The following is a 24703-nucleotide window of genomic DNA, read 5'->3' on the forward strand; positions in this document are numbered from 1 at the left end:
TGAACCAACGATTTAAGAGTATTAGGGAAAAAAGTCATACTTTCCATCCGTTCCCAATCAGGTCCATGTTCTCCCACCCAAAAAACAATGTATGTTACAGGCCCAATGATAGAGCTGAAAGCAGGGCAACCCCATACCTCCTACAATATTGGGTCTTTGGAGAAATGTCTTTTTTATTCTGTGCATCTTCCTGTTCCAGGTAAACTGAGAAATTAATTGGTCTAATTTCTTAAAAAAATGTTTTTGTGATCAATATTGGGATGCATTGAAACAGAAATAAAACTTTGGGTAAAGTGTCGATCCTAATGACATTTATTCGGCCAGCAAGCGAGATGGGCAATTTAGACAGTCTCTCAAAGTTCTCCTCAGTTTGATGGTACAAATGAATGAAATTATGTTTGAAGAAGCCAGAGAATTCACGGGTTATCGTTACTCCAAGATATAAGTATTTGAGGTAGTAAAAGGAAACAAAGTCAATGTAGTGCTATCTAACTTTTCTGAAGAACAATTAGGAAACAATATGCTTTTTTTTAGGTTGATTTTTTATCCAGAGATTTTTCCAAATTCTGCTAAAATTGTCATAATTTTTGGCAATGATTTAGAAGGTTCTGTGATATATAGCAACAAATTGTCTGCATAGAGAGAGACACCTTATGTTCTACACCAAATCTCCTTATTCCTTTATATAGGAAGCATAATTGAATGGCAAGAGGTTTTATAACAAGTGCAAATAAGCAATGGGGACAGAAGGCACCCTTGTCTCATAGAGCGATGGAGGGAGGAAAGGACTAGAAATTATATTATTTGTGTTAACCGGGGCTTTGTATAAAGCAGCTTAACAAGTGAGATATAATTAGGGCCTATGCCAAACTTTGACAGAGGAAATCCCACTCGACCCTGTCAAAGGCCTTCTCCGCATCTAGTGAGAGTAGTATTTCAGATTGATCGTAAGTATTATGTGTGTATATAACATTAAACAGCCTTCTAATATTAAAAAATAACTGTCTATTTTTAACAAATCCCGTTTGGTCCTGCGACACAACTGTTGGGAGAACTATCTCCAATCACATAGCCAAACTTTTTGCCAATATTTTGTTATCTACATTCAATAGACTTATTGGTCTATACCAGGGGTCGGCAACCCTAGGCACGCGTGCCACAGTTGGCACGCGGAGGGTTAACTGATGGCACGACCATAGCTGGACTGGCCATCCGACATACTGGGCCTTTGTTGGGTGGCCCAGTGACTTTTTCTTTCTTTCTTTGTAACGGTATAAACAATAAAAGGCGGTGGATTGGCCAGATGCTGGTCAGTGTGTAAAAATAACTCAGTTGTTTGGTAAATGGACTGATTCTTATATAGCGCTTTTCTACTCTCTCGGAGTACTCAAAGCGCTCTATACAACATGCCACATTCACCCAATCACACCCATTCTCACAAGCACTTCATCTATACTTAGTGCTTTCTAACTACATTCTCCGAGGAACGCATCGGAGAGCAACTTGGGGTTAGTATCTTGCCCAAGAATACTTGACATGCAGACTGGAGGAGCCAAGGATCAAACCACCAACCTTCCGATCAGTAGATGACCTGCTCTACCTCCTGAGCTACAGACACTATGGTGGCTATGGTGGTGCTTCCTCAGATTCAGTAAAATTAGCAAGGGGTGGAGGCCAACAGGTGGATGAGAGAGGCAGGAGGAGAGCCCCAAGGCAGCCGCCGGTCCGAGTGTCAGGTGAACTGAACTTCAGGTAAGAAGTTATGACCTGCAGTCTATCTGGGTCAGATATAAACCAAGTTTAGGTGTAGTTTATTTTCGTTGTGCTGACTTTTTACAGTCAGTTACAATAACTCGTACTGCGTACTAGCTAACATGACGGAGTTTCTATACAGCTGGGTGGGTGCATTGATGTTACTGATGTTGAACTTTATTTAATTCATAAGGTTAGTTAGTAGAGTTGCCAACCATCCCGTAAAAAGATGGAATCGTCCTGCATTGAGAGAAAATATTACACATTGAGAGAAAATATTACGCGTTTCGTGTTGAGGTGAAAAGGGACAGTTTGTCCCATACTTCAGCTAGAATGGAAAAAGACACAAAACTGGAGTTATTCTGTCGTTACGCTGCACAGCTGCCTCTTCTTCTCTCATTCTCTCCCCCTCCCTCTCCTGTTTCTTCTTCAATCATGAAACGGATCAATGATCAGCTGATCAGCTTTTCTCTCTTGCTTGTTTATCTCCCACTTTGCGCCAGAAAGAGGAAACCGGCGGATGTCGCGCTAAACAGCAGCAGCACATTTAATCTTGATTAGCTGTTGTTAGAATGTATTTAATATTACTTTCTAGTATTAGCTGATGTTTGCTGGAGCTACAGCTATAAAAGCTGCTGGTCATGATATCGGTTTGTATATCTGGTGAGAGGGAAACATGAAGATGGAACGAGTAGATGTCCTTACTGAATCATCAGAGCTGAACAGGTGATGGAGAAACAGGTTTATCTTTTAAGTGAATGAGTTGAATGGAAGTTAAGAACTGTTTTTGAGAGACAAATAACACCAGGATCCTTTTTTTTTATGTAGCTGACAGCTGGTAACTATGCAGGGGCGGGTCTAGCAAAGTTTTGCCAGGGGGCCAGGTAGGGGACACAAAGAAATACTTTCTTATTCTCATTTAAAATGTCTCGCTTTTATTAAATAATTATCTGAATCTTACAACCAAAGTTTTTATCTGACGTAAAATGTATAGAAATCATACATATAACATCGAAGCAGCTGGAATCCATAGCTGTGCGTGTTCATGGAGCGTGCATTTTCAACTGCTGGACATCACTACCTGACAAGTACATTGCAGAGGCCTTATTGACAGTATTTGGCTCTACATATCTGTGTGAGCAGATTTTCTCTCACATGAATGTCCTCAGGTAGCCATCTGAATGCTGGACACTTGGAGACCTATGTCTCTGAGTGGGAGACCAGAGATCAGAGTGTATTAACAAACATGCCATATTGGCCCAGTTTATTTTTCTTATCATTGTTGTGAGGACACCATAAATAGCATTTGTATTTTCTGTTGTACAGTTCATTTGCTGTTATAGAGTTCTTGTTTTGGATAAAAAGTGTCTTTTTTTTGTTTCAAAATAGCTGATAATTATTTGCTGATAGCTGCCAACATCTGCGAACAAATATAATTCTATAAAGTGGTTCTATATAGTGTGTAACCGTTAATATAGAGCGTTATTAAATTTATTGCTAATGCAATCGTATGGCACACTGACTTCTGAGGAAACTTTAAATGGCACTCCTCATCAGAAAGGTTGCCTACCCCTGTTCTATATTGATAGATGGAACTTGGATAGAATCGAAAAAACTTTCAATTATGTCTGGATCTTTTTGTGAGTCTGAGGAGTAAAGTGCTGCGTAATATTCTCGGAATATATCATTAATTATCTTTGGATCAGTTGTTATTTGCCCTGTACTAGTTCTTATTTCTGTGATCAATCTGGATACTGTAACTTCTTTAATTTTCCTTGCTAGTAAACTACCTGTTTTTTTCTCCGTGTTCATAGTGCTTATGACAAAATTGTGTAAGTAATAATGGATTGCATTTATATAGCGCTTTTCAAGGCACCCAAAGCGCTTTACAATTCCACTATTCACTCTCACATTCACACACTGGTGGAGGCAACACTTGTACACTTGTAGCCACAGCTGCCCTGGGGCAGACACACAGAAGCGAGGCTGCCATATCGCGCCATCGGCCCCTCTGGCCAACACCAGTAGGCGGTAGGGTAAAGTGTAATCTTATTGTGTCGTTTGTGTAAAGCAATTTAAGTTCTGTCTGCAGTGAGACCTTTTTTATAAAGTTTGGAGATGGCATATTCTTGATCTGTTTCTAAAAGTTCCATTGTTATGTTTGACTCTCTTTCTTTTCATTGCTAGTGTCTATGACAACTCAGTGAGATGTTTTGGCCTCTCAAGTAGGCTTTTAATGTGTCCCATGATGTGGATCTCGTAATTTCAGGTGTTATGTATGAACCAAGAATTATTGTGTGCTATGCAAGCCATCGCCAGTAGGGGGCACCACGCCCAGTTATGTGTGTGTGTTACTTCTGTGTGATCCCAATAAAGAAGAAGTCAACTTGTAAACAAACTATTGTGTGTGTAGTCTGACTCGGCATAAGCTCTAATAGTGTATTCACACTACAGTGGAAATATAACATAAATTGGCGACGAGTTGTGACGTCTGGAAGACTTGGCCGTCTACTGAGCATGAACTGACTGCGTGGCCGAGTTTGGACGGAAAACGGACGATCGCGTGGTGAATTAGCATCAGAGCTAGCTACTAGCTGCTTTTTCGCAGACGAGTCAGAAACGACAGTGTTGGCTGTGGACAGCGGATACATCATGGCTGGAATGATTGGGCAGATGGACCCCTTTGATGATGCTGGTGAGCAATGGGCGATGTATATTGAACGTTTTGAGCATTACATCCTTGCTAATGACATTCAGCCTGAGAAACGGGTCCCGGTGCTGCTGAGTGTGATGGGTCCCAAGACGTACGGTCTGCTGCGTAATCTAGTGGCGCCAAGCAAGCCTGGGACAATGCAGTATGACAATATTGTGGGTGTTTTGCAAGCTCATTTTGCTCCCAAACCGCTGGTAATAGCTGAAAGGTTCCAGTTTCACAAGAGGAATCAGGGGGAAGAAGAAACGGTCGCACAGTATGTGGCGGTGCTGAAAAGACTGTCAGAACATTGCGAGTTTGGTGCGTATCTGGAAGATACTCTACGAGACAGATTTGTGTGTGGATTAAAGTGTGAAACTGTGCAGAAGCGTCTTTTGACTGAAAATGATCTGACGTTTCGCAAAGCAGTTGATTATGCTGTGTCGGCAGAGACAGCAACACGTGAAGTGCAGCAGTTGAGTGGTTCCCTTAAAGTGAATGCGGTGCTGTCACATAAAGGTGATAAATGCCGCCGCTGCGGGAAAATTAATCATACTGATGATGACTGCTGGTACAAAGACCGTGACTGTCACCAGTGTGGAAGGAAGGGCCACACGAAACGCATGTGTAAAGGTAGAGCCAGAAGCAGCCAAGATTGGAACAGGAAAGAGAAAGAGGGGAAGCCTGAGCTGAAAGGCAATGCAGTTAAAAACAGAGCAAAGGACAAAAAGAGGAGAATTCATCATGTTGCTGCAGAGGAGAGTGAAAGTGAAGGAACCAGACCCGACACTGATAGTGAATTGGAGCTGTATTCTTTGTCACGAAAAGAGAAATATTCACGTATCTCCCTAATGCCTGTAGTTAACGGGAAGAAAATGGAGATGGAGCTGGATACAGGGGCTGCTGTGTCTTTGATTCCATGGGAACAATATAAAAGTATGCTGAGTCAGTTGCCGCTGCAACCCACTGACATCATGCTGAAAACGTACACTGGGGAGCCGCTGGCACCAGAAGGGGTCATCAAGGTGCAAGTTGAACTGAATAAGCAGCGCGCAACTCTACCCTTGTACGTGGTAAAGGTGGATGCTCCACCACTGTTTGGTAGGGAGTGGCTGAGAGTGATTAAGCTGAACTGGAAAGACTTAAAGATGGTCCATGCCAGAGAACAAAGCGGAAATGACAATCTGGAGGCTGTGCTAAAGAAACACTCAGCCGTTTTCTCTAAGGAGCTGGGCACAATGAAAGGAATTAAAGCCAGATTGACTCTTAGGCATGATAGTGTCCCCAAATTCTATCCACCACATAACGTGCCTTATGCTCTCCGCCCTCGGGTGGAGGCAGAACTGAAACGCCTGACTGAGCTTGGGGTGATCACACCAGTGGAGCATAGTGATTGGGCTACGCCCGTGGTCCCTGTCAACAAGAAGGATGGCTCAGTGAGACTCTGTGGTGATTTCAAGGTCACTCTTAATTCGCAGCTCTGTGTGGATAAGTACCCACTTCCACGCATTGAGGACTTGTTTGCTTCTCTAGCAGGAGGTCAGCATTTCAGTAAGCTAGACTTAGCAAATGCCTACCTACAGATGGAGGTAGAAGAGGAGTCTAAGAAGCTGCTGACTATTTCGACACAAAAAGGGCTGTTCCGTTTCAATCGCTTGCCTTTTGGAGTGGCGTCTTCACCTGCATTGTTTCAGAAGGCTATGGATCAAGTGCTTCTCGGCCTACCATACACCCATTGTTATCTGGATGACATCCTCGTCAGTGGTCCAGATAAACAGACACACCTGAGAACCCTTAAGGCAGTTTTGGGCAGGCTGGAGGACTATGGCCTCCTCAAACAGGAGAAGTGCCTGTTTTTCCAAGAATCGGTGGAATACCTGGGCCACATAATTGATGCGGCAGGGTTACACAAATCACCAGAAAAGGTGCGTGCCGTTATGGAAGCTCCAGCACCAGCTGATGTCAGCCAGTTACGTTCTTTTCTGGGAATGCTCAACTATTATGGACGTTTCATACCTGATTTAGCTACAGTCCTGAAGCCGCTGAATGAGCTACTCAGTAAAGAGAAGAAATGGCAGTGGACATCAGCCTGCGAGTCAGCTTTCCAGAAAGCTAAAGAACGTCTGGCCTCACCAAAAATACTCACCCACTACAATCCTGAACTGCCTCTCCGTTTGGCATGTGACGCTTCACCATATGGCGTTGGAGCCGTGCTCTCACATGTCATGCCTGATGGCCAAGAACGGCCAATTGCTTATGCTTCACGAACCCTCAGCAAAGCTGAACGAAACTATGCTCAGATCGAGAGGGAGGCGTTGGCAATTGTTTTTGGAGTGTTTCACCAGTATCTCCATGGTAACAAGTTCACCTTGCTCACTGATCATCGCCCACTGACCTCAATTCTGAGTCCAGTAAAAGGTACACCATCAATGGCAGCTGCGCGAATGCAGCGTTGGGCGCTCCTTCTGTCAGCACACACACCTTACAGTATCGGAAGGGGGCACATCACGCCAATGCTGACGGTCTGTCACGTTTACCTCTGCCCCTTGCACAGAAAGAGAAACAGGGAGCAGTTGAGGTATTCTACGCATCTCAGCTGGACACATTACCAGTCAGTGTCGCCGAGATCAGACGTGACACTTTGTCTGATGTCACTTTGTCTCGTGTGCTGGAAATGGTAATAACTGGACGTTTTCCAGCAACAAAGGACACAGATCAAGAGCTGTCACCCTATCTGATGCGCAGACATAAACTCACAATACAGCAGGGATGCCTTATGTGGGGCGTGAGGGTGGTTGTGCCACCTAAGCTGCGCTCTCATGTCCTGAAAGAGCTCCACACTGCACATCCAGGGATGGTGAGGATGAAGAGCTTAGCTCGCAGCTATGTTTGGTGGCCTGGCATTGATTCTCAAATTGAGCTTCAAGCTAAAGCCTGCCACTCTTGTAAGCGTATGCAAAAAGAGCCTGGGTTAGCACCTTTACACCCTTGGCTGTGGCCTTCCTGTCCATGGGAACGGATCCATGTGGATTTTGCGGGTCCATTTGAAAGTCACATGTACCTGGTGGTGGTAGATGCACATTCCAAGTGGCCTGAAGTGCATATTATGGATAGCACCACAGCTGGTAAAACCATACAAGTGCTACGGGGTCTCTTTAGTCGCCATGGCATTCCCCACGTCCTGGTGAGTGATAACGGACCGCAGTTCTGTTCTGAGGAATTCAGGGTGTTCCTGAAAGCTAATGGAGTCAAACACATCCGCTCCGCGCCATACCATCCTGTGTGATCCCAATAAAGAAGAAGTCAACTTGTAAACAAACGATTGTGTGTGCAGTCTGACTCGGCATAAGCTCTAATAGTGTATTCACACTACAGTGGAAATATAACATCAGGTATATCATTTATTGAAATAAATAGTTTGATTTGATCCTTTATTTCATTTACCAAAATATTATCTGACAACAAAACATTTATAAATCGCTATTTTGGTATATTAGCTCTATCTCCTATTGCTAATTGTAGCAATACTGGACTATGGTCAGATAAAACTTTTGCCTTATAGTCCCAACTTTGGGTCTGTGCAAGAAATCTATTATCTATTAAGAAAAAGTCGAGGGGAAAAAAGGGGAAAAAGGGGAAAAAGCTCTAAATCACTTTATATGACTTCATAAACTCCTGAATGACTTTCGCAGATTTTGATTTTGACCTAGATGCCAATCTTTGCTCAAGTTCAAGTTCTTTTAGTCGTGCATAGTTATACAAATATAACACACAGTGAAATCTAACCTGACACGCTCCCCGACTTGTGCAAAAAAAAAAGGGGAGGGGGGAGGAACAGCATTATATATTATATACATTAGGTGAAGTAGCATTGTATGCAGCAAGCAGGGGAATTCTGTACATTAAGCGAATTAAATAAGAATAGACGATCTGAACATTTTACAAAATAGACAATATGAACATATTTAAAATTAAAGGAGTTTGAAATGCACATTGTGCTGGTGGGTTTAGAGTGTCTAGAATAGAGTCCTGTCTCAGTCACTTATGGATGATGTGAGAGGGCGTGTGTGTGTTTGTGTGTAGGAGATGGGGGGGGTTTAGGGCCCAGATGGCTTGGGGATAGAAGTTCCTCTTGAGTCTCTCTGTCCTTGCCTGGATAATGCGGAACCTTCTACCGGATTGCAGAAGTTCAAACAGTTTGTTGCCAGGATGGGACGGGTCCTTCAGTATCTGCGCTGCTCTAGTCTGGCATCTCCTGGTGTAAGGTGTCCTGAAGCGGGGGGAGAGCAATCCTGTAGCAACGTTCTGCTGTACGGATCACCCTCTGAAGAGCTTTTTTGGTCCTTGTGGCATGAATAAGGCACGGCGGGACCACGGAGCGACGTTCAGAGCCAACTTTATTTGATTCACGTCACACCACACCACCACCAACCCCTGAGTCCCCGTGTTTTAACACGGCGGGCGTGATTGCGGATGCCGTGCAGGTGCGTCCGCACGGCCCCGCAGACCACGCCCCACCACATACCCCCATCGCCCGATTGAGGCCGGGGAGCAATCTGGCCGAACCTACTCCCCCCCCGCGAACTGGGGCGAGACTCGGCCCCTACACATCGGCGCCCCAGCCCCTGACCAAGCGACGGGGAAGCGTCCGTTCTGGTGGCCGCCCGCGCATCCAGCGGCAACGGCGAAGCTGGTCCGGAGGTCGGCCGCGTAGCAAGCGGACACGGCCCCACAGGCATGGCCGTGAGCTCCTGCACACAGGCGGCTGGGCAGACGTCAGGCGCGCAGAATCGACTGGTGGCAGCGAGGCTGGACTAGCCAGCCCGCCGATCCCCGGCCTAGCGGGGCTGTCCCGCTCCTCTGCCTCCAACTCCGGCTGCACAGGCTGCCCTGGAGCAGGGACCTCCGTCTCCCCGCACAGCTGCTCCGCCACCACCTCCGCCACTCCCGTTTGGAGCGGCTCCGCGCACTGCACCTCCGCCCCCAGCAGGCACAGCCCCTCGCCCACCTCTGGGTGGAGCGACTCCTCTGCCTCCGGCAGGTGTAGACCCTCGCCCGCCTCGTCCTCGGCCTCCGATTGGAGCGGCTCCTCCACCGCTCCCGGCAGGAGCAGCCCTTCACCCGGCTGCTCCTCCTCCTCCGGCAGGCTCGGACCCCCGCGTGGCTCGTCCACCACCTCCAGCTGCCGAGGTGACCCACACGGCTCCTCCACCGCTTCACTGTCCTCGGGACACACTTGTGGGGGTGGCGCCCAGGCCCAGAGCAGCGCTGCCAGCTCTGCCATCTTCCCCAGGTGGCGTTCGCTCTCCTTCCGCAGTTCTTCCTGTTGGCGACGCACCTCCGCCGCCTGCTTCCGCTGGGTGGCCGCTATTTCGGCCACCCTCTCGGCCAGCTCTTTCCTTTCCTGGCTCTGGTAGGTACCCGCCATGCCGCCTCCTGGGTTTCGGCACCAATGTGGCATGAATAAGGCACGGCGGGACCACGGAGCGACGTTCAGAGCCAACTTTATTTGATTCACGTCACACCACACCACCACCAACCCCTGAGTCCCCGTGTTTTAACACGGCGGGCGTGATTGCGGATGCCGTGCAGGTGCGTCCGCACGGCCCCGCAGACCACGCCCCACCACAGTCCTTAACACAACTGCTCCCAAACCAGGACATGATGTTCTGTGTGAGGATGCTCTCCACAGCACCTGTATAGAAAGTCCTGAGGATCTCTGGAGATACCCTGAACTTCCTCAGTTGTCGTAGGTGGTACAGGCGCTGCCTAGCCTTTTTGGTCTGCACCTGAATGTGGGAAGACCATGTCAGGTCTGAGGAGATGTGGACACCGACGGATACTTGAAGGACTGCACCCTCTCCACTGGAGCGCCATTGATGATAATGGGCTTCTAGTCTCTGTGCTGACTCCTTCTGAAGTCCACCACCAGCTCCTTGGTCTTGCCAGCGTTTAGCTGGAGATGGTTATCATGGCACCATGATGCCAGATTCTTCACTAGAAAAATCTGGCATGCCATCACTAGTGTGTGAATGTGTGTGTGGATGGGTGGATGACTGAACGTGTAAAGCACTTTGGAGTCCTATGTAAAGCGCGATACAAATACAGGCCATTTACTATTTACTTCATCCATGTAGGCCGTCTCATCATTGTTGGAGATGGCACCCAACACCACTGTGTTGTCAGCAGTCTGAAGTGTAGAGGGAGTAGAGCAGTGGCGAGAGGACATCCCTGTGGTGCTCCTGTGTTGATGGTGATGCTGTTAGAGGCGCATCTACCCACCCTCACCTCCTGAGATCTGCCAGTGAGGAAGTCCAACACCCATGCACACAGACGGGTGTTGAGTCCTAGATCCATCAGCTTTGTGAACAGTCTGCTGGGCACTATTGTGTTAAATGCTGAAATGTAATCAACAAACAGCATTCTCACATAGTTACCCTGTTTCGTGTCCACGTGGCTGAGGGTGGTGTGCCGGACGTGAGCGATGGTGTCCTCTGTGGATCTGTTGGGTCAGTAGGCAAACTGGAGCAGATCTTTGGTGTCTGGGATGGAGGAGGAGAAGATGGCGGCGCACACAGACGTAGCGGCTCACTGCTCCTCATGTTCGGTGTTTTGTTTTTTACTTCTTCTACATGTATCTGTGTGGATGGGTGTATTTTTTATTATTATACATTGAGTAGAGTCCATCTACAGTCGTCAGGACCTTCTGAGTTTGGGATTACGCTGTGCAAGGAGCATTACGTCGGACTACCACCACTTTCACAGCATTCCGGAGGACATAATAAGAGCTCCAGGGTCTCCATGGTTGGTTCTTCCCAGCAGCAAGACAAAGAGGAAACGTAAAGAAAGGAGGCCAAAGCGCGGTTGCAGGGCGGGCCCACTAGCACGGCTAAAGAAACAGCCATTTAAGCTACCGCTTCCGAGGATTTTCCTCTCCAACGTCAGGTCCATTACCAACAAAATCGCCGAACTGAGATTACAAATTGCATTCAACGAGTGTGTAAGGGACAGCAGCATTATATATATAATATTAATCACAGAGACTTGGCTGCAGCCATCAATTCCGGACTCGGCTATCCGATTGTTAAGTGATGACGTGACGAATCCTACTTCCGGGCCTAAAGTAGTCTGCGTTTAATATGGCTTTTGTGTTGTTAACATGTTTAATGTTATGTACTTTCTTCTATTTAATCTCAAAAAGCTCCTAAAACAGTCAGTGATCACTGTTGACCTCCCTCGGCTTTTATTACCGCTAATCATTTAGCTCAGTTTTTAAAACCTTAGGATGTAACTACAGCCCAGCCCATGCAGCAGTATATGAATGACTAACCTCATATTGTGGATGGATTTTCTCAGTTGTTCTCCTGGCTGAAGTTTGGGCCTTTTACAGCATCCTGCCATGCGATTACATTTGTTCCTGACCACCAAGAACCCTCACGTTAACTTTTATCGAGTGGAAAAAAGTTAGCTTGTTTATATTATGCTAACATAGCTGTGTCGCTAGCGGTCACGTAGCACATCATTATATACCCAGCTACCCAAACTTCAGTAACCCTACAAATGTCACTGCTGTTTAGTTTTCTGTCTTCATTTATGTTGGAAGTGATAACAGAGCTGTACGTTTTAATTTGTTTCCAAAACCCCGCAGTCAGGACATGCTATATTGTATTTAGATAGAAGCTAGCGAGCTAACTCCCTGCTAACTTCTAACTCCGTTAAATGTCATAAATTCCGTTTTCATGGATGCCTGGATGTTAAACTCAATTGTTACACCTGGTAGAGCAGAACGCTGATCATTTTATTAAAGATGAAAGACTTTAGACAGTTTTTCAACTCTCAGTAATTCCATAGTGATCGTTTGACATATGGACCTGCAGCGGAGTTTAGGTCCACACACGGCTAGTGACGTCAGACTGAACAACCGGATTGAGCTAGCAGGCCGCATGGTCCACCGTCATGACACTAACCCGATGCTAATGCTAACTCGGCCATGGAGGAGCTGCACAAGACAATAAGCAATCAGCAGAATTCCCATCCAAACGCAGTGCACATTATAGCTGGGGACTTCAACCATGTTGATTTAAGGTCAGTATTCCCCAGATTTGAACAGCATATTAAATGTGCAACGAGGGGGAAACACACACTGGATAAAGCCTACAGCAACATCCAAAAAGGCTACAGAGCAACCCCTCTACCACATCTAGATTTGTCAGACCACATGTCCGTGCTGCTGATCCCTGCATACAGTCCCATTAGGAGAAGAGCCCACCAGTCACAAAAACTGTGAAAACCTGGCCAGAAGGTGCATCACATCAGCTGCAGGACTGTTTTGAAAACACCGACTGGAGCGTGTTCGAACATCAGGACCTTGAAGAGCACACAACATCAGTGCTCTCATATATTAACTTCTGTCACTGTAGACAAACGTCTCTGGGTGTATTCCAACCAGAAACCCTGGATGACTAAAGAGGTCCAGGTCCTGCTGAGGCAACGTGACACCGCTTTTAGATCCGGTGATGGTATGCATTACACTGCAGCCAGATCTGAGTTGAAAAGAGGCATCAGAGAAGCCAAGGCAGCATACAAGAAAAGAATCGAAGACCACTACAGCAACAACTCACAACAGTTATGGCAGGGAGTTCAGCACTTAACCAACTACAAACCTTGCAATACCACGCTGACTGAGGGTAACGCGGTGCATAAGGAGGAGCTGAACCACATCTTCGCACGCGTTGAGGTGAAGGGACCAGAGGCGGCAGCAGCAAAAACATCGGACAGCAGCAGCAGCAGCCCAAGCCTCATGGTGCAGGAATATGAGGTGAGGTGCACACTGAGGGCAGTGAACCCCAGGAAGGCCGCCGGACCAGATGGGGTAACCGCAAGGGTCCTAAAAGAGTGTGCAGACCAGCTGGATGGGGTCTTCACTAAAATCTTCAACACTTCACTGTCCCAGTCCTGCATCCCGCCGTGCCTAAAGTAAGCCACAATTGTCCCACTGCCAACATTAGCAGCCTCAACGACTACCGACCAGTTGCTCTAACACCTGTTATAATGAATTGCTTCGAGAAACTGGTCCGACGTCAGATCATGTCCTGCCTGCCACCCACACTCGACCCGCTCCAGTTCGCATACAGAGCTAACAGATCAACTGAAGATGCCATTGCTCCACACCACCATCTCTCGCCGTTACGCCAGGCTGCTCTTTGTTGACTAATAGTTAAACTGCTGGAAATCGGACTTCCTTCTACCACCTGCCGCTGGATCAGAGACTTCCTCTCAGACTGTGTACAAAGAGTTAGAGTGGGGCCTCATCTTTCCTCAGCCGGCCCTCAGCCTTAACACCGGCTCTCCACAAGGCTGTGTACTGAGTCCCCTACTGTACACTCTGTACACACATGACTGTGTTAGTACCCACCCAGACAATGCAGTCATCAAGTTTGCAGATGATACCACCGTGGTGGGGCTCATCTCTAGGGGAGATGAGACGGTGTACAGAGCTGAAGTTCAGAAGCTGTCAGATTGGTGTGTAGATAACAACCTGGACCTCAATATCCCCAAAACAAAAGAACTGGTAGTTGACTTCAGAAGAAGGAAGTCTGAGCTGCAGCCTGTCAGCATCAACGGGGAGTGTGTGGAAAGGGTCTCCAGTTTCAAGTTTCTGGGTGTGCACCTAGACACAGACCTCCAATGGAGCTCTAACATCTCTGCGGTTTTAAAGAAGGCCCAACAGCTTATCCACTTTCTGAGAATCCTCAGAAAAATAGACCTGAAGAAGGAGCTGCTGACCATCTACCGCTGCTCCATTGAAAGTGTGCTGACATATTGCATTGGTGTGTGGTTCTCCAGCTGCATCACAGCACACAGAAAGGCACTCCAGAGGGTCATCAAAATGGCACCAGGTGTTTAAGCTGCTGCCGTCTGCTTCTTTGTTCTATGCCTCAGGTGAGCGGCCCGTCCTTTGTCGTTATTCATGCCGCGTAGTATGTCTGGCGGCCAGGACGGCTCGGGTTTAAAATATCCAAGATTAAATGTGCAACCTTGTCACCAATGTTTACAAGTGATCTGCTGTCGTAGACTTTGCTCGGCCAGGCCACGCCTCATTTTGGTTTTAAATTCAAAATGAATTTAAAATCTCCACCATATCAGGTAAAGAGGATATAAAAGATTATATAAAGCCTGCATCATCAACATTAGCGGCGTAAATATTTGCTAGTATAACCTGCTTATTATAAAGTTTCCCTGTAACTATGATATAACGTCCTCGAGGGTCCGATAACACTTTTGGCGCTGTAAAAGGGATCTCTTTTCTGATAATAATGGCTGCACCTCTATTCTTAGCTGTGAAGTTAGAGTGAAACACCTGCTTGATCCATCTGCCCCGCAACTTCTGGTGATTTCTCAAATGAGTTTCCTGCAAGTACCCTATATCTGTTCCCAGTTTTTAAGTTGTACTAGAATGTTACCCTGCTTACCAGCACCATTGAGCCCTTTACAATTCCATGAGACAAAATTTACTGGGTTTTTATACTTATCAATAACCATTACTTAACTTGTGGATAAAGATTTGCAACCCATGGGATTTTTTCTCTTTTCTTTTCTCTCCTCTCCCCGCCCTCCTCCCCTTTCATAAAAAATGGGCTCTTGTGCGTCGCTTGTGCGTCGGTGAACGTGTACCTGGAACCGTTTGCTGTGATCACCAGTTTGGCTGGACAATACAGGCTGTCAACTGATCACCACCTGGTGGTGAGTTGGATCAGGTGGCCGGGGAGGACGCTGGACAGACCTGGTGCACCTAAACGCGTAGTGAGGGTGTGCTGGGAACATCTAGCAGAGGCCCCAGTCCACGAGATCTTCAACGCACACCTCCGGCAGAGCTTCAACAGCATTCCGAGGGAGACTGGGGACATTGAGTCCGAATGGACCATGTTCAGCGTCTCCATTGCCGAAGCTGCTGCATTGAGCTGCGGCCGCAAGGTGGTTGGTGCCTGCCGTGGTGGTAATCCCCGAACCAAATGGTGGACACCAGAGGTGAAGGGAGCCACCAGGCTGAAGAAGGAGTCCTATTGGGCTTGGTTAGCCTGTGCGACTCCGGAGGCAGCCGACAGGTATCGACAGGCCAAGCGGAATGCGGCTCGGGCAGTGGCTGAAGCAAAAACTCGGGTGTGGGAGGAGTTCGGAGAGGCCATGGAAAAAGACTTTCGGACTGCCTCGAAGAGATTCTGGCAAACCGTCAGGCGTCTCAGGAGGGGAAAGCGGTGCTCTACCTGCACTGTGTATAGTGCTGGCGGAGCGCTGCTGACGTCGACTGAGAAAATTGTCAGGCGGTGGAAGGAATACTTTGAGGACCTCCTTAATCCCACTGACACGTCTTCCGAGGAGGAAGCAGAGTCTGGGGATGAGGGGAATGACCCACCAATTTCCGGGGGCGAGGTCACTGAGGCAGTTAAACAACTCCTTGGTGGCAGAGCCCCTGGTGTTGATGAGGTCCGCCCCGAGTTCCTGAAGGCTCTGGACGTTGTAGGGCTGTCCTGGTTCACACGCCTCTGCAATGTTGCGTGGAGATCAGGGGCAGTACCTATGGACTGGCAGACCGGGGTGGTGGTCCCCATCTTTAAGAAGGGGGACTGGAGGGTGTGTTCCAACTACAGGGGGATCACACTCCTCAGCCTCCCTGGGAAAGTCTATGCCAGGGTGCTGGAAAGGAGAGTTCTTCCGCTAGTCGAACCTCGGATACAGGAGGAACAATGCGGTTTTCGTCCTGGTCGCGGAACACTGGACCAGCTCTTTATCCTCTCGAGGATACTTGAGGGTGCATGGGAGTTTGCCCAACCAGTCTACATGTGTTTTGTGGACTTGGAGAAGGCATTCGACCGTGTCCCTCGGAGTGTCCTGTGGGAGGTGTTGCGGGAGTATGGGGTGTCTGGCCCATTGCTACGGGCCATTCGATCCCTATACAACCGTTGCAAGAGCTTGGTTCGCATCGCCGGCAATAAGTCAGACTTGTTCCCGGTGGGTGATGGGCTCCGCCAGGGCTGCCCTTTGTCTCCGGTTCTGTTCATAATTTTTATGGACAGGATTTCTAGGCGCAGCCAAGTGGCGGAGGGCTTTCGCTTTTGTGGCCTCAGAATCTCATCTCTGATTTTTGCGGATGATGTGGTTCTGTTGGCTTCATTCGGTGAGGGCCTCCAGCTCGCACTCGAACGGTTCGCAGCCGAGTGTGAAGCAGCGGGAATGAGGATCAGCACCTCCAAATCTGAGGCCATGGTTCTCAGCCGGAAAAGGGTGCCCACTCCGGGTCGGGGATGAGTTCCTGCCCCAAGTGGAGGAGTTCAAGTATCTCGGGGTCTTGTTCGCGAGTGATGGGAGAAGGGAGCCGGAGATCGACAGACGGATTGGGGCTGCAGCTGCAGTAATGCAGACGCTGCACCGGTCCGTCGTGGTGAAGAGGGAGCTGAGTGTAAAAGCGAAGCTCTCAATTTACCGGTCGATCTACGTCCCTACCCTCACCTATGGCCACGAGCTGTGGGTAGTGACCGAAAGAATGAGATCGCGGATACAAGCGGCAGAAATGAGCTTCCTCCGAAGGGTGGCTGGCCTCTCCCTTAGAGATAGGGTGAGAAGTTCGGCCATCCGGGAGGGGCTCAGAGTAGAGCAGCTGCTGCTCCACATCGGAAGGAGCCAGCTGACAAGGATGCCCCCTAGGCGCCTCCTGGGTGAGGTGTTCCAGGCATGTCCCACCGGGAGGAGGCCCCGGGGCAGACCCAGGACACGCTGGAGAGATTATATCTCTCGGCTGGCCTGGGCACGCCTTGGCATTCCCCCGGATAAGCTGGAGGAGGTGGCTGGGGAGAGGGAGGTCTGGGCCTCTTTGCTTAGGCTGCTGCCCCCGCGACCCGGCCTCGGATAAAGCGGATGAAGATGGATGGATGGAATACAGGCTGTATTGGATGCCGGCGCTACGGAGTTTCTGTTTTAGTGAGCTCGATCGATAACAATGGGGGAGTCAAAGTTCTTGTTAGGTTTATATTGTGGATTACCATTTATGCTTAGAAATATATACTCATATATGCTTAGAGTTTTATAATCGATTGCATATTGATAGGTTGTCTAATCCTTAGCAGTCTGCAAAGACTCTGTGTGCCTCTCAGAGCACTTTGGCATACACACACATCTTAAGGTCATGAGAGCGTCGTATCTTCTCTTACTGATTTATGGTATAGGAGGACACCTACTCTGTACCTGCTTAAGTATAAGTGCCTTTTGTTTAGGTGGACCGCTGGACTCCTGGTACCAGCTTTGGGCAGTCGTTCACAGGGTCACATCTTGACCCTACACACACACACACACACACACACACACACACGACAGACAGACAAGGTACTCTTTGTTCACATGTATGCCTATGTAAGATGTCATGTTAATAAACTTATGCAAATTCATGTAACCAAAATAAAGAGCAGTGCTACGAGGGAGCAGAGGAGAGCGACTAGGGTTCGAGCGGAAGGAGCGGTGCTCGTCACAGTTCTCTCCCTCGTGCACATCATGCCCTGCTCTAGTCCCTCAGTAGCCTGCCCTCTTGCACTTGCCCTCCACCACACGATCGAAAAACTTTGCCACGCGCCCTGTCTACAGACTCCTTGTGAATATAGGTACAACAACTGCTGTTTTGGCCCTGGCACGCCCCTGGTACTCCAGACAAAAAGCGTGAGTGAGTGATGCACCTTTCCAGGAGAGTCAAGGTGGCAGACACTGCCCTGCAAAAACCCACACTGTGTGATGTGCGAGGCGCACACAGATGGAGCTCCGTCAGGTGGGCCATTCACCGTGCTTCCGGCAGCTGAGAGAGGAGTACGATGGAGCGACTGCTCCTCAAGCCACGCTTCGCACCCCAGCCCGACTGACCAGCCCTTAGAGGCAATCCTTTTCCCAAAGTTATGCATCTGACTTGTTGACTTCCTGTTCTGCCTGGTTCTAACATGCCTGCTGTGGATATGGGTACGGTATGGCATGAGACTTACACCTTCTCCCTTGGATTTTCAAGGGCCAGTAAAAGCTTACCGGACGTTGCCGAAACCGCGACGCTATCAGGGCACGGACCCTAAATATAAAAACCTGGAGATCTGGATTACCTTTGATTTCCTGCTTCTAATTTCTAATAAAACTGAGGTTATTGTACTTGGTCCTAAAAACCTTAGAAACAATGTTGTTGTAAAGATTCTTATTCTATTTACCCTTTTCCTCAATCTCCCTCACCTCACCAGACTTACCTCGTTTCCTATTTTACTTTCTCATCACTGATTGGCTCAGGAGTTTGTTCCTTAATTGAACTTACATGGCACACATTATATAAGGACTGCACTCAGCGTCAGCTCACTATTTTCACTGCCACATTGGGTGGCAGCTGAGGTGAGTTTGATTTGTTCTTCTGAGTTTAAACCTTTATTCTGAAGTTAGTGACTTACAGTCCAACCTTGTTTTCTCTTTCAGATTTTAGCAATGTGTGCCTTCCTTTAAGTTATCACTTAAGTTATCAAATAAGATAAGAGATAAGATAAGAGATAAGATAAGATAAGATAAGATAAAACTTTATTAATCCCTCGGGTGGGTTCCTCTGGGAAATTCAGTTTCCAAAAGCACAGCACCGACAGAAGTTACAGAGTTACAGAATATTATATATACACACACACACACACACACACACACACACACACACACACACACACACACACACACACACACACACACACACATAAATACAGAGACAAGTATAAATAAAATATACGATAAATAGAATAAATAGGAATAAAAATAAAAATACAAGTGAATTGCACATTTCAAGTATTGAGGTCTATTGCACCATTGACTATTAACAAAAGTATTGCACAAAAGGTATTGCACAGTGAAGTGAAGAGGCACTACAGCTTAGTTGTTCCCCCCTCCTTTGTCCTCCTGTTTCCCCTCCCTCCTCCAGAGAGGAGTTAAACAGTTTGATGGCGTGTGGGACAAAGGAGTTTTTAAGTCTGTTAGTTCTTGTCTTGGGGAGAAGCAACCTGTCACTGAACAGACTCTTCTGGTTGTTAATGGCCATGTGCAGAGGATGCCCAGCATTGTCCATAATGTCCAGCAGTTATTTTAGTGTCCTTTTCTCTGCCACTGTCACCAGAGTGTCCAGCTTCATGCCGACCACAGAGCTAGCCTTCCTGATCAGTTTCTCCAGCCTGGATGAGTCCTTCTTTGCTGTGCTGCTCCCCCAGCACACCACAGCATAGAAAAGTACTCAAGCAACCACTGACTGGTAAAACATCCTCAGAGATAAACCGAGATACTGTACAGTAACGCCACTGTTTTGCACATGTCTCACTCTGTATATTTTATTTTATATATTTTATTTATTGTTTACTCTATTTAATTTGTAAAATATGTGTACACACACACACACACACACACACACACACACACACACACACACGTAGAAAAATATTTAGTATACACATCCAGAAATGCATATACTATTATATATTGTACATATATTTATTAGTTTCAGATGTAGCCATTCTTGTATTTTGCTTGTTTACATTATTGTATTTTGCACAACTCTGTTGCTTGTGAAGCTCGCACACAAGAATTTCACTCACATGTGCTGTACCAATGTATCTGCACATGTGATGTGACAATAAAAGTGATTTGATTTGATTTGATTTGATTTGAGATAGACCACAACTAATTGATGGTTGTTTCTTTGCATTGAACCTCCTAATTAACATTGCGGTAAAAAAGATATTTTTAAGATTAGGCTTAAAGCTTTCCTTTTTGATAAAGCATATAGTTAGGGCTGGATCACATGAACTCTCCCTTATGCTTAGGCTTCCCATTATGCACCGAATATTCTTCACTTACTTTTTTCATTCACTATGTGTTCATACACAACCATAATCATTAGTTATTGTTAATCTTTTTCTCTCTTCCACACATCACCCCCAACTGCTCATGGCAGATGGCTTTTCCTCCCTGAGCCTGACTTAGGGTCCATCTAGCTGTAATGCAATCCTGAGAGGTTGCGCTCACCACACATCACAGAGCTATGTGATGTGTGTTGTTAGGGCTGGGAAGAAACAAGTATAGATGACAAAAACCCATGAAGGCACAGAAAAATGTGAAATCTATAGACAAAGGCACTGACACTATCTTCACAACCATTTTTTTTTCCAACAATGTCTTTATTTATTTTGAACATAGCAATGTACACATCTATGAAGCGTAACAAAATAAGTAGCTGAACTTACATAAACTACAAGATAGACATACTGCCTTTATACATATACACCATATAGGAAAGGATGAGAAAAAAACAGCAACGACAAAACAACAAAAACAACACACAAAAGCAAAACAAACAAACAAGGACAAAAAAAGGGAAAACGGGGGAACAACTGTGTGCATCTCCCACAAATTATGCACCCTCACAGGTATATGTCAAATGTAAATTAGAAAGTAGTTGTTCAATGTCAAGCAATAAACATATTCCCAAGTGGACTGCAGAGGGCCACCTATGAATCGTCCCCAAAAATTTCCACCAAGTGGGGCAAGTTTTTATTAGCAAGGAAGTTTTTGAAGGGGCCCCAGATGCTATCAAAGCATTGCTGCTTACCCCTGATTGCGTAGGTGATCTTTTCTAAGGGCAGGGTAGATGTTAACTCTGAAATCCATTTACTTCTTCTCAGTCTATCCACCTCTTTCCAAGTAATGGCAATCACTCTCTTAGCCATCAGCAGCCCTATGTCTAAAAATAAGCGATGTTTCCTTGTTGTATTACAGTTAGATGGATTGATGCCCAGCAAAAAACGTTTGGTTCTAAATGCAGTTTTATTTCTAAAATTTCTTCAGTGCATTGTTTCACTTCTTCCCAGAATTTCCTAATTTCAGCACACTGCCACAAACAATGGAGAAGTGTTCCCTTTTCCTCGTCACATTTTATACAAACATCCGGGATGGTACTGTAGAAAGCATTAAGTTTGACTGGAGTCATTAACCAGTTGTACTGCAAGAGATTTAAATAAGTGTTCACTGTTTGTGATTGTGCCCTGGCGCAAGCCCTCTCCCACTCTTCAAGGGAGTAAGTCTTCTCTCCAGGATTCAAGCTTCTTTACGGACGTTTTTGTAGAGGCGGCCACCAGTTTATTATAGATTTTAGAAATCAAGCCCCTTCCCTGGCAATCTTTCACCATCATTTTTTCAAGGGTTGATAGGCCAGGAATGGACAAGGACTGGTTTTGCTGTGTTCTAATAAAGTCTCTCAGCTGTAAATAGCTAAAGAACTGGCTGCAGGCTATGTCATGCTTGAAAACCATTTCATCAAAGGACAGTAAGTGTTTATTATCTGGGTTGTAAAGATTTACTATTTTTTGTAACCCCCTTTCGGCCCATATTTTAAATCCCCCTTCACCCTGTCCTGGGGGGAAATGATCATTCCCCCATATCGGGCTGAATACTGAGAGTGAATTAACTTCATTGAGGTGAGTCTTAACTTGATGTCGTAAGGCAGATACAATAGAGATAGGCACAACCTGGGGCGTCTGTTCTTCCATAAAAACTTGATGAAGAGTGTCCTCAGTTGAGAAAATAAATTGCTTGGTGGTGGCAGAGGCAAGTTTTGAAATAAGTACAGCAGTTCAGGGAGTATATTCATTTTGAGAATATTTAATTTCCCCATTAATGACATTGGTAGAGCAGTCCATCTATCCAGAGATTTTGAGACATCTTGCATAACTGAATTATAGTTAATTTCTATGATATCCTTAAGCAAAGGAAGAATTTGGATGCCCAAATAGGTAAAGCTATTAACAACCTAAATTGAGTAACAACAGAGGTTGGGTTTTCTCTATCTAATTGGTTTATTAACATAATGGATGTTTTAGACATATTGATCTTGTAACCAGAAATTCCTTAAACTCCTTAATCAATTCTAGCAGAGCCAACCAAAACCAAGGGGCACAAGAGTCCAAAACCAGTCCAAAAACACAAGAAAACAGTCCACGAACACAAGAAAACAGATCAAAAACAAAACCAAACTAGAGCTCAACAAGAGTCCAAGAAAAGTTCAGGGGGTTGACCCGGGGGTCAACAACACAAGGACCAAGACAGTTCTGGGGGCCGGCCGGGCACACAGCAACGGCGGCGGCGCAGGCAAAACCAATCAGGACGCCGACCACTCGGAAGGCAGTGGCGGCCACTAAGCAGGTCCGGAGGTCGGCCGCAATGCCAGCGGCGGCGATGAACTCTTTCCGGAGGCTGTCCCCGAAGGCTATGATGCCAACTTAGAGGCCTGGAAAACGGCCGGCAGAGGCGAAGCGGAACAGGTCGAGCTGGCTCTGACGGCGGTGTGGCAACCGCAGGACCAGACGAGGCAGGACCAGATGAAGGCACGGAGGCATGACCAGACGAGGCAGGACCAGACGAAGGCACGGAGGCTGGACCAGGCGTGGATGAAGGCACAGAGGCTGGACCAGGCGGCAGCGGGACGGCTGCGGAACCTGACGGCAGCGGGACGGCTGCGGAACCAGACAGTGGTGATACTGCAGGAGGTGATGTGGACGCAGGCAACGGTGTAGAAGTCACAGGGGATGATTCAGCAGGTGGTGGCTGAACAAACTTCCCCGGAACGTCAGCAGATGTGAGGATGTGCTTGCTGGGTCCTCCAGGACCCCCAGCAGACGAGGCGTGATGCTGGATGGGCTCCTCGGACCCACCAGCTGACTTGGCTTGAAGCTGGACGGGCGACTCGGGACCTTCAGCAGACGACATTTGAGGCTGGACGGGCGGCTCGGGCCCTCCAGCAGACGTGCCTTGAAGCTGGACGGGCGGCTCAGGCCCTCCAGCAGACGTGGCTTGAAGCTGGACGGGCGACTCGGGCCCTCCAGCAGACGTGGCATGAGGCCGGACGGGCTCCTCGGAACCTCCAGCTAACAAGACTTGAGGCCGGCTGGGTTCTCCCGAACCCCCAGCCGACGAGACCTGAGGCTGGACGGGCTCCTCAGGCCCTCCAGCCGATGAGGCAGGACGCTGGCTGGGTTCACTTGAACCCCCAGCTAATGTGGCTTGAGACTGGACGGGCTCCTCGGGCCCTCCAGTGGAGACAGACACTGAAGCAGCAGGTACGGAGACCTCTGGCAGTGTGGACACTGGCTGGGGCTGAGCAGCACAGTGGCTTGACTCAGGCAGCAACAGTGGGATGCAGTCCTCGGAGGGCTGTAAGTGTTCCCCAATACACTCAGCAGAGGACAGAGGCGGACGGGTGAATTCACTTGAACTCTCAGGGGTGCTGAGAGCCGAGACCGTTCTGGTGAGTTCTCCTGGTGAGCTGCTGGTGCTGGCGTCTTGACCTCTAGGGGTCCAGAGTTGGCTGGTGACTGACACCCAGCCTCTGGGGAGGCCCTAGAGGGAGCAACTGTCTCTGAGATGGCCAGCTTAAGAGAACCAGCAGATATTGTGGTGAAGTGTGTTTCCTGCTTTGGATGAGAAGGTGAGGATGGTGGCTGGGTAAATGAGTGGGCAGACAGTTGAACTGGTGGCAACAGAGCTATAGGCAGCGAAGCGGCTACAGACTGACCTACCAGTAGCGGAGACGGTTGTAGTGGAGGCGTAATAAATTGTGGAGTGTCTGACTGAACTGAGGGCAGCTGGGCTGCTGACTGAACTGAGGGCAGCTGGGCTGCTGACTGAACTGAGGGCAGCTGGGCTGCTGACTGGGGTGAAAGTGAGGATGGGACAATACGGCCAGAAAAACCAGTTTCAGAAAGGTTTATTGCTTTCCCTGAAGGAACTGACGGAGACAAGAAAGCTTCCCTGACACTTAAATTCCCTATGTTCGTAGTGCTAGGCTCAGCTACTCCGGGCATGGGAACAACAGCGTGAACATAGTAATTAACACGAAAAGTCGGCTCAACAAAGGCAGTCTTAGGAGCAATGGTCATGGGTGAGACAGAGAAATCCTTATTATTTTTAGAGGAGACACAAAAAATAGCTCCAGAAGAAATAGACCTAGTATCTGGGTCAGAAGGAACAGAAAGAGTGTCTGTTTCACCCACCACAGCCGGCTGTTTTGACATCCTGAAGTCTGGCTGTGGGGTGCCGCGCCGGTGCCGCGAATGTCGCTTCCTCCTTGGAGTCGGCTCCGACGGGCCGGGTACGCAGTTCGGACGGCACGTGCTCCACTGAAACGAGCGGGCGAGCGGTAGCGGCGGGGGGGGGGTGAAGGTGGAG

General features: G+C 47.7%; 1 protein-coding gene and 1 long non-coding RNA gene across 3 annotated transcripts in view; one reads left to right on the plus strand and one right to left on the minus strand.

Moving 5' to 3' along the window:
• LOC146684484 (voltage-gated potassium channel subunit beta-2-like) overlaps positions 1 to 24703 on the minus strand; it is a 258771-nt gene that overhangs the window by 11013 nt on the left and 223055 nt on the right. The window lies entirely within an intron of this gene.
• Positions 4369 to 24703, plus strand: part of LOC146684485 (uncharacterized) — a 447043-nt gene continuing 426708 nt past the window's right edge. Inside the window, exon 1 of one of the 2 annotated variants that reach the window (XR_014917311.1) lies at positions 4369 to 4447. This is a non-coding gene — a long non-coding RNA (uncharacterized LOC146684485). Of the gene's footprint in view, positions 4448 to 5156; positions 5240 to 24703 lie in introns of those variants that run through there. The other variant, XR_014917312.1, reaches the window with a different exon arrangement.

The sequence above is a fragment of the Copadichromis virginalis genome, linkage group LG20 (genome assembly GCF_057382275.1).
Source record: "Copadichromis virginalis isolate Kocher_CV1m ecotype Utaka linkage group LG20, C_Virginalis_male_GT1.1, whole genome shotgun sequence".
Lineage (NCBI taxonomy): Eukaryota > Metazoa > Chordata > Actinopteri > Cichliformes > Cichlidae > Copadichromis > Copadichromis virginalis.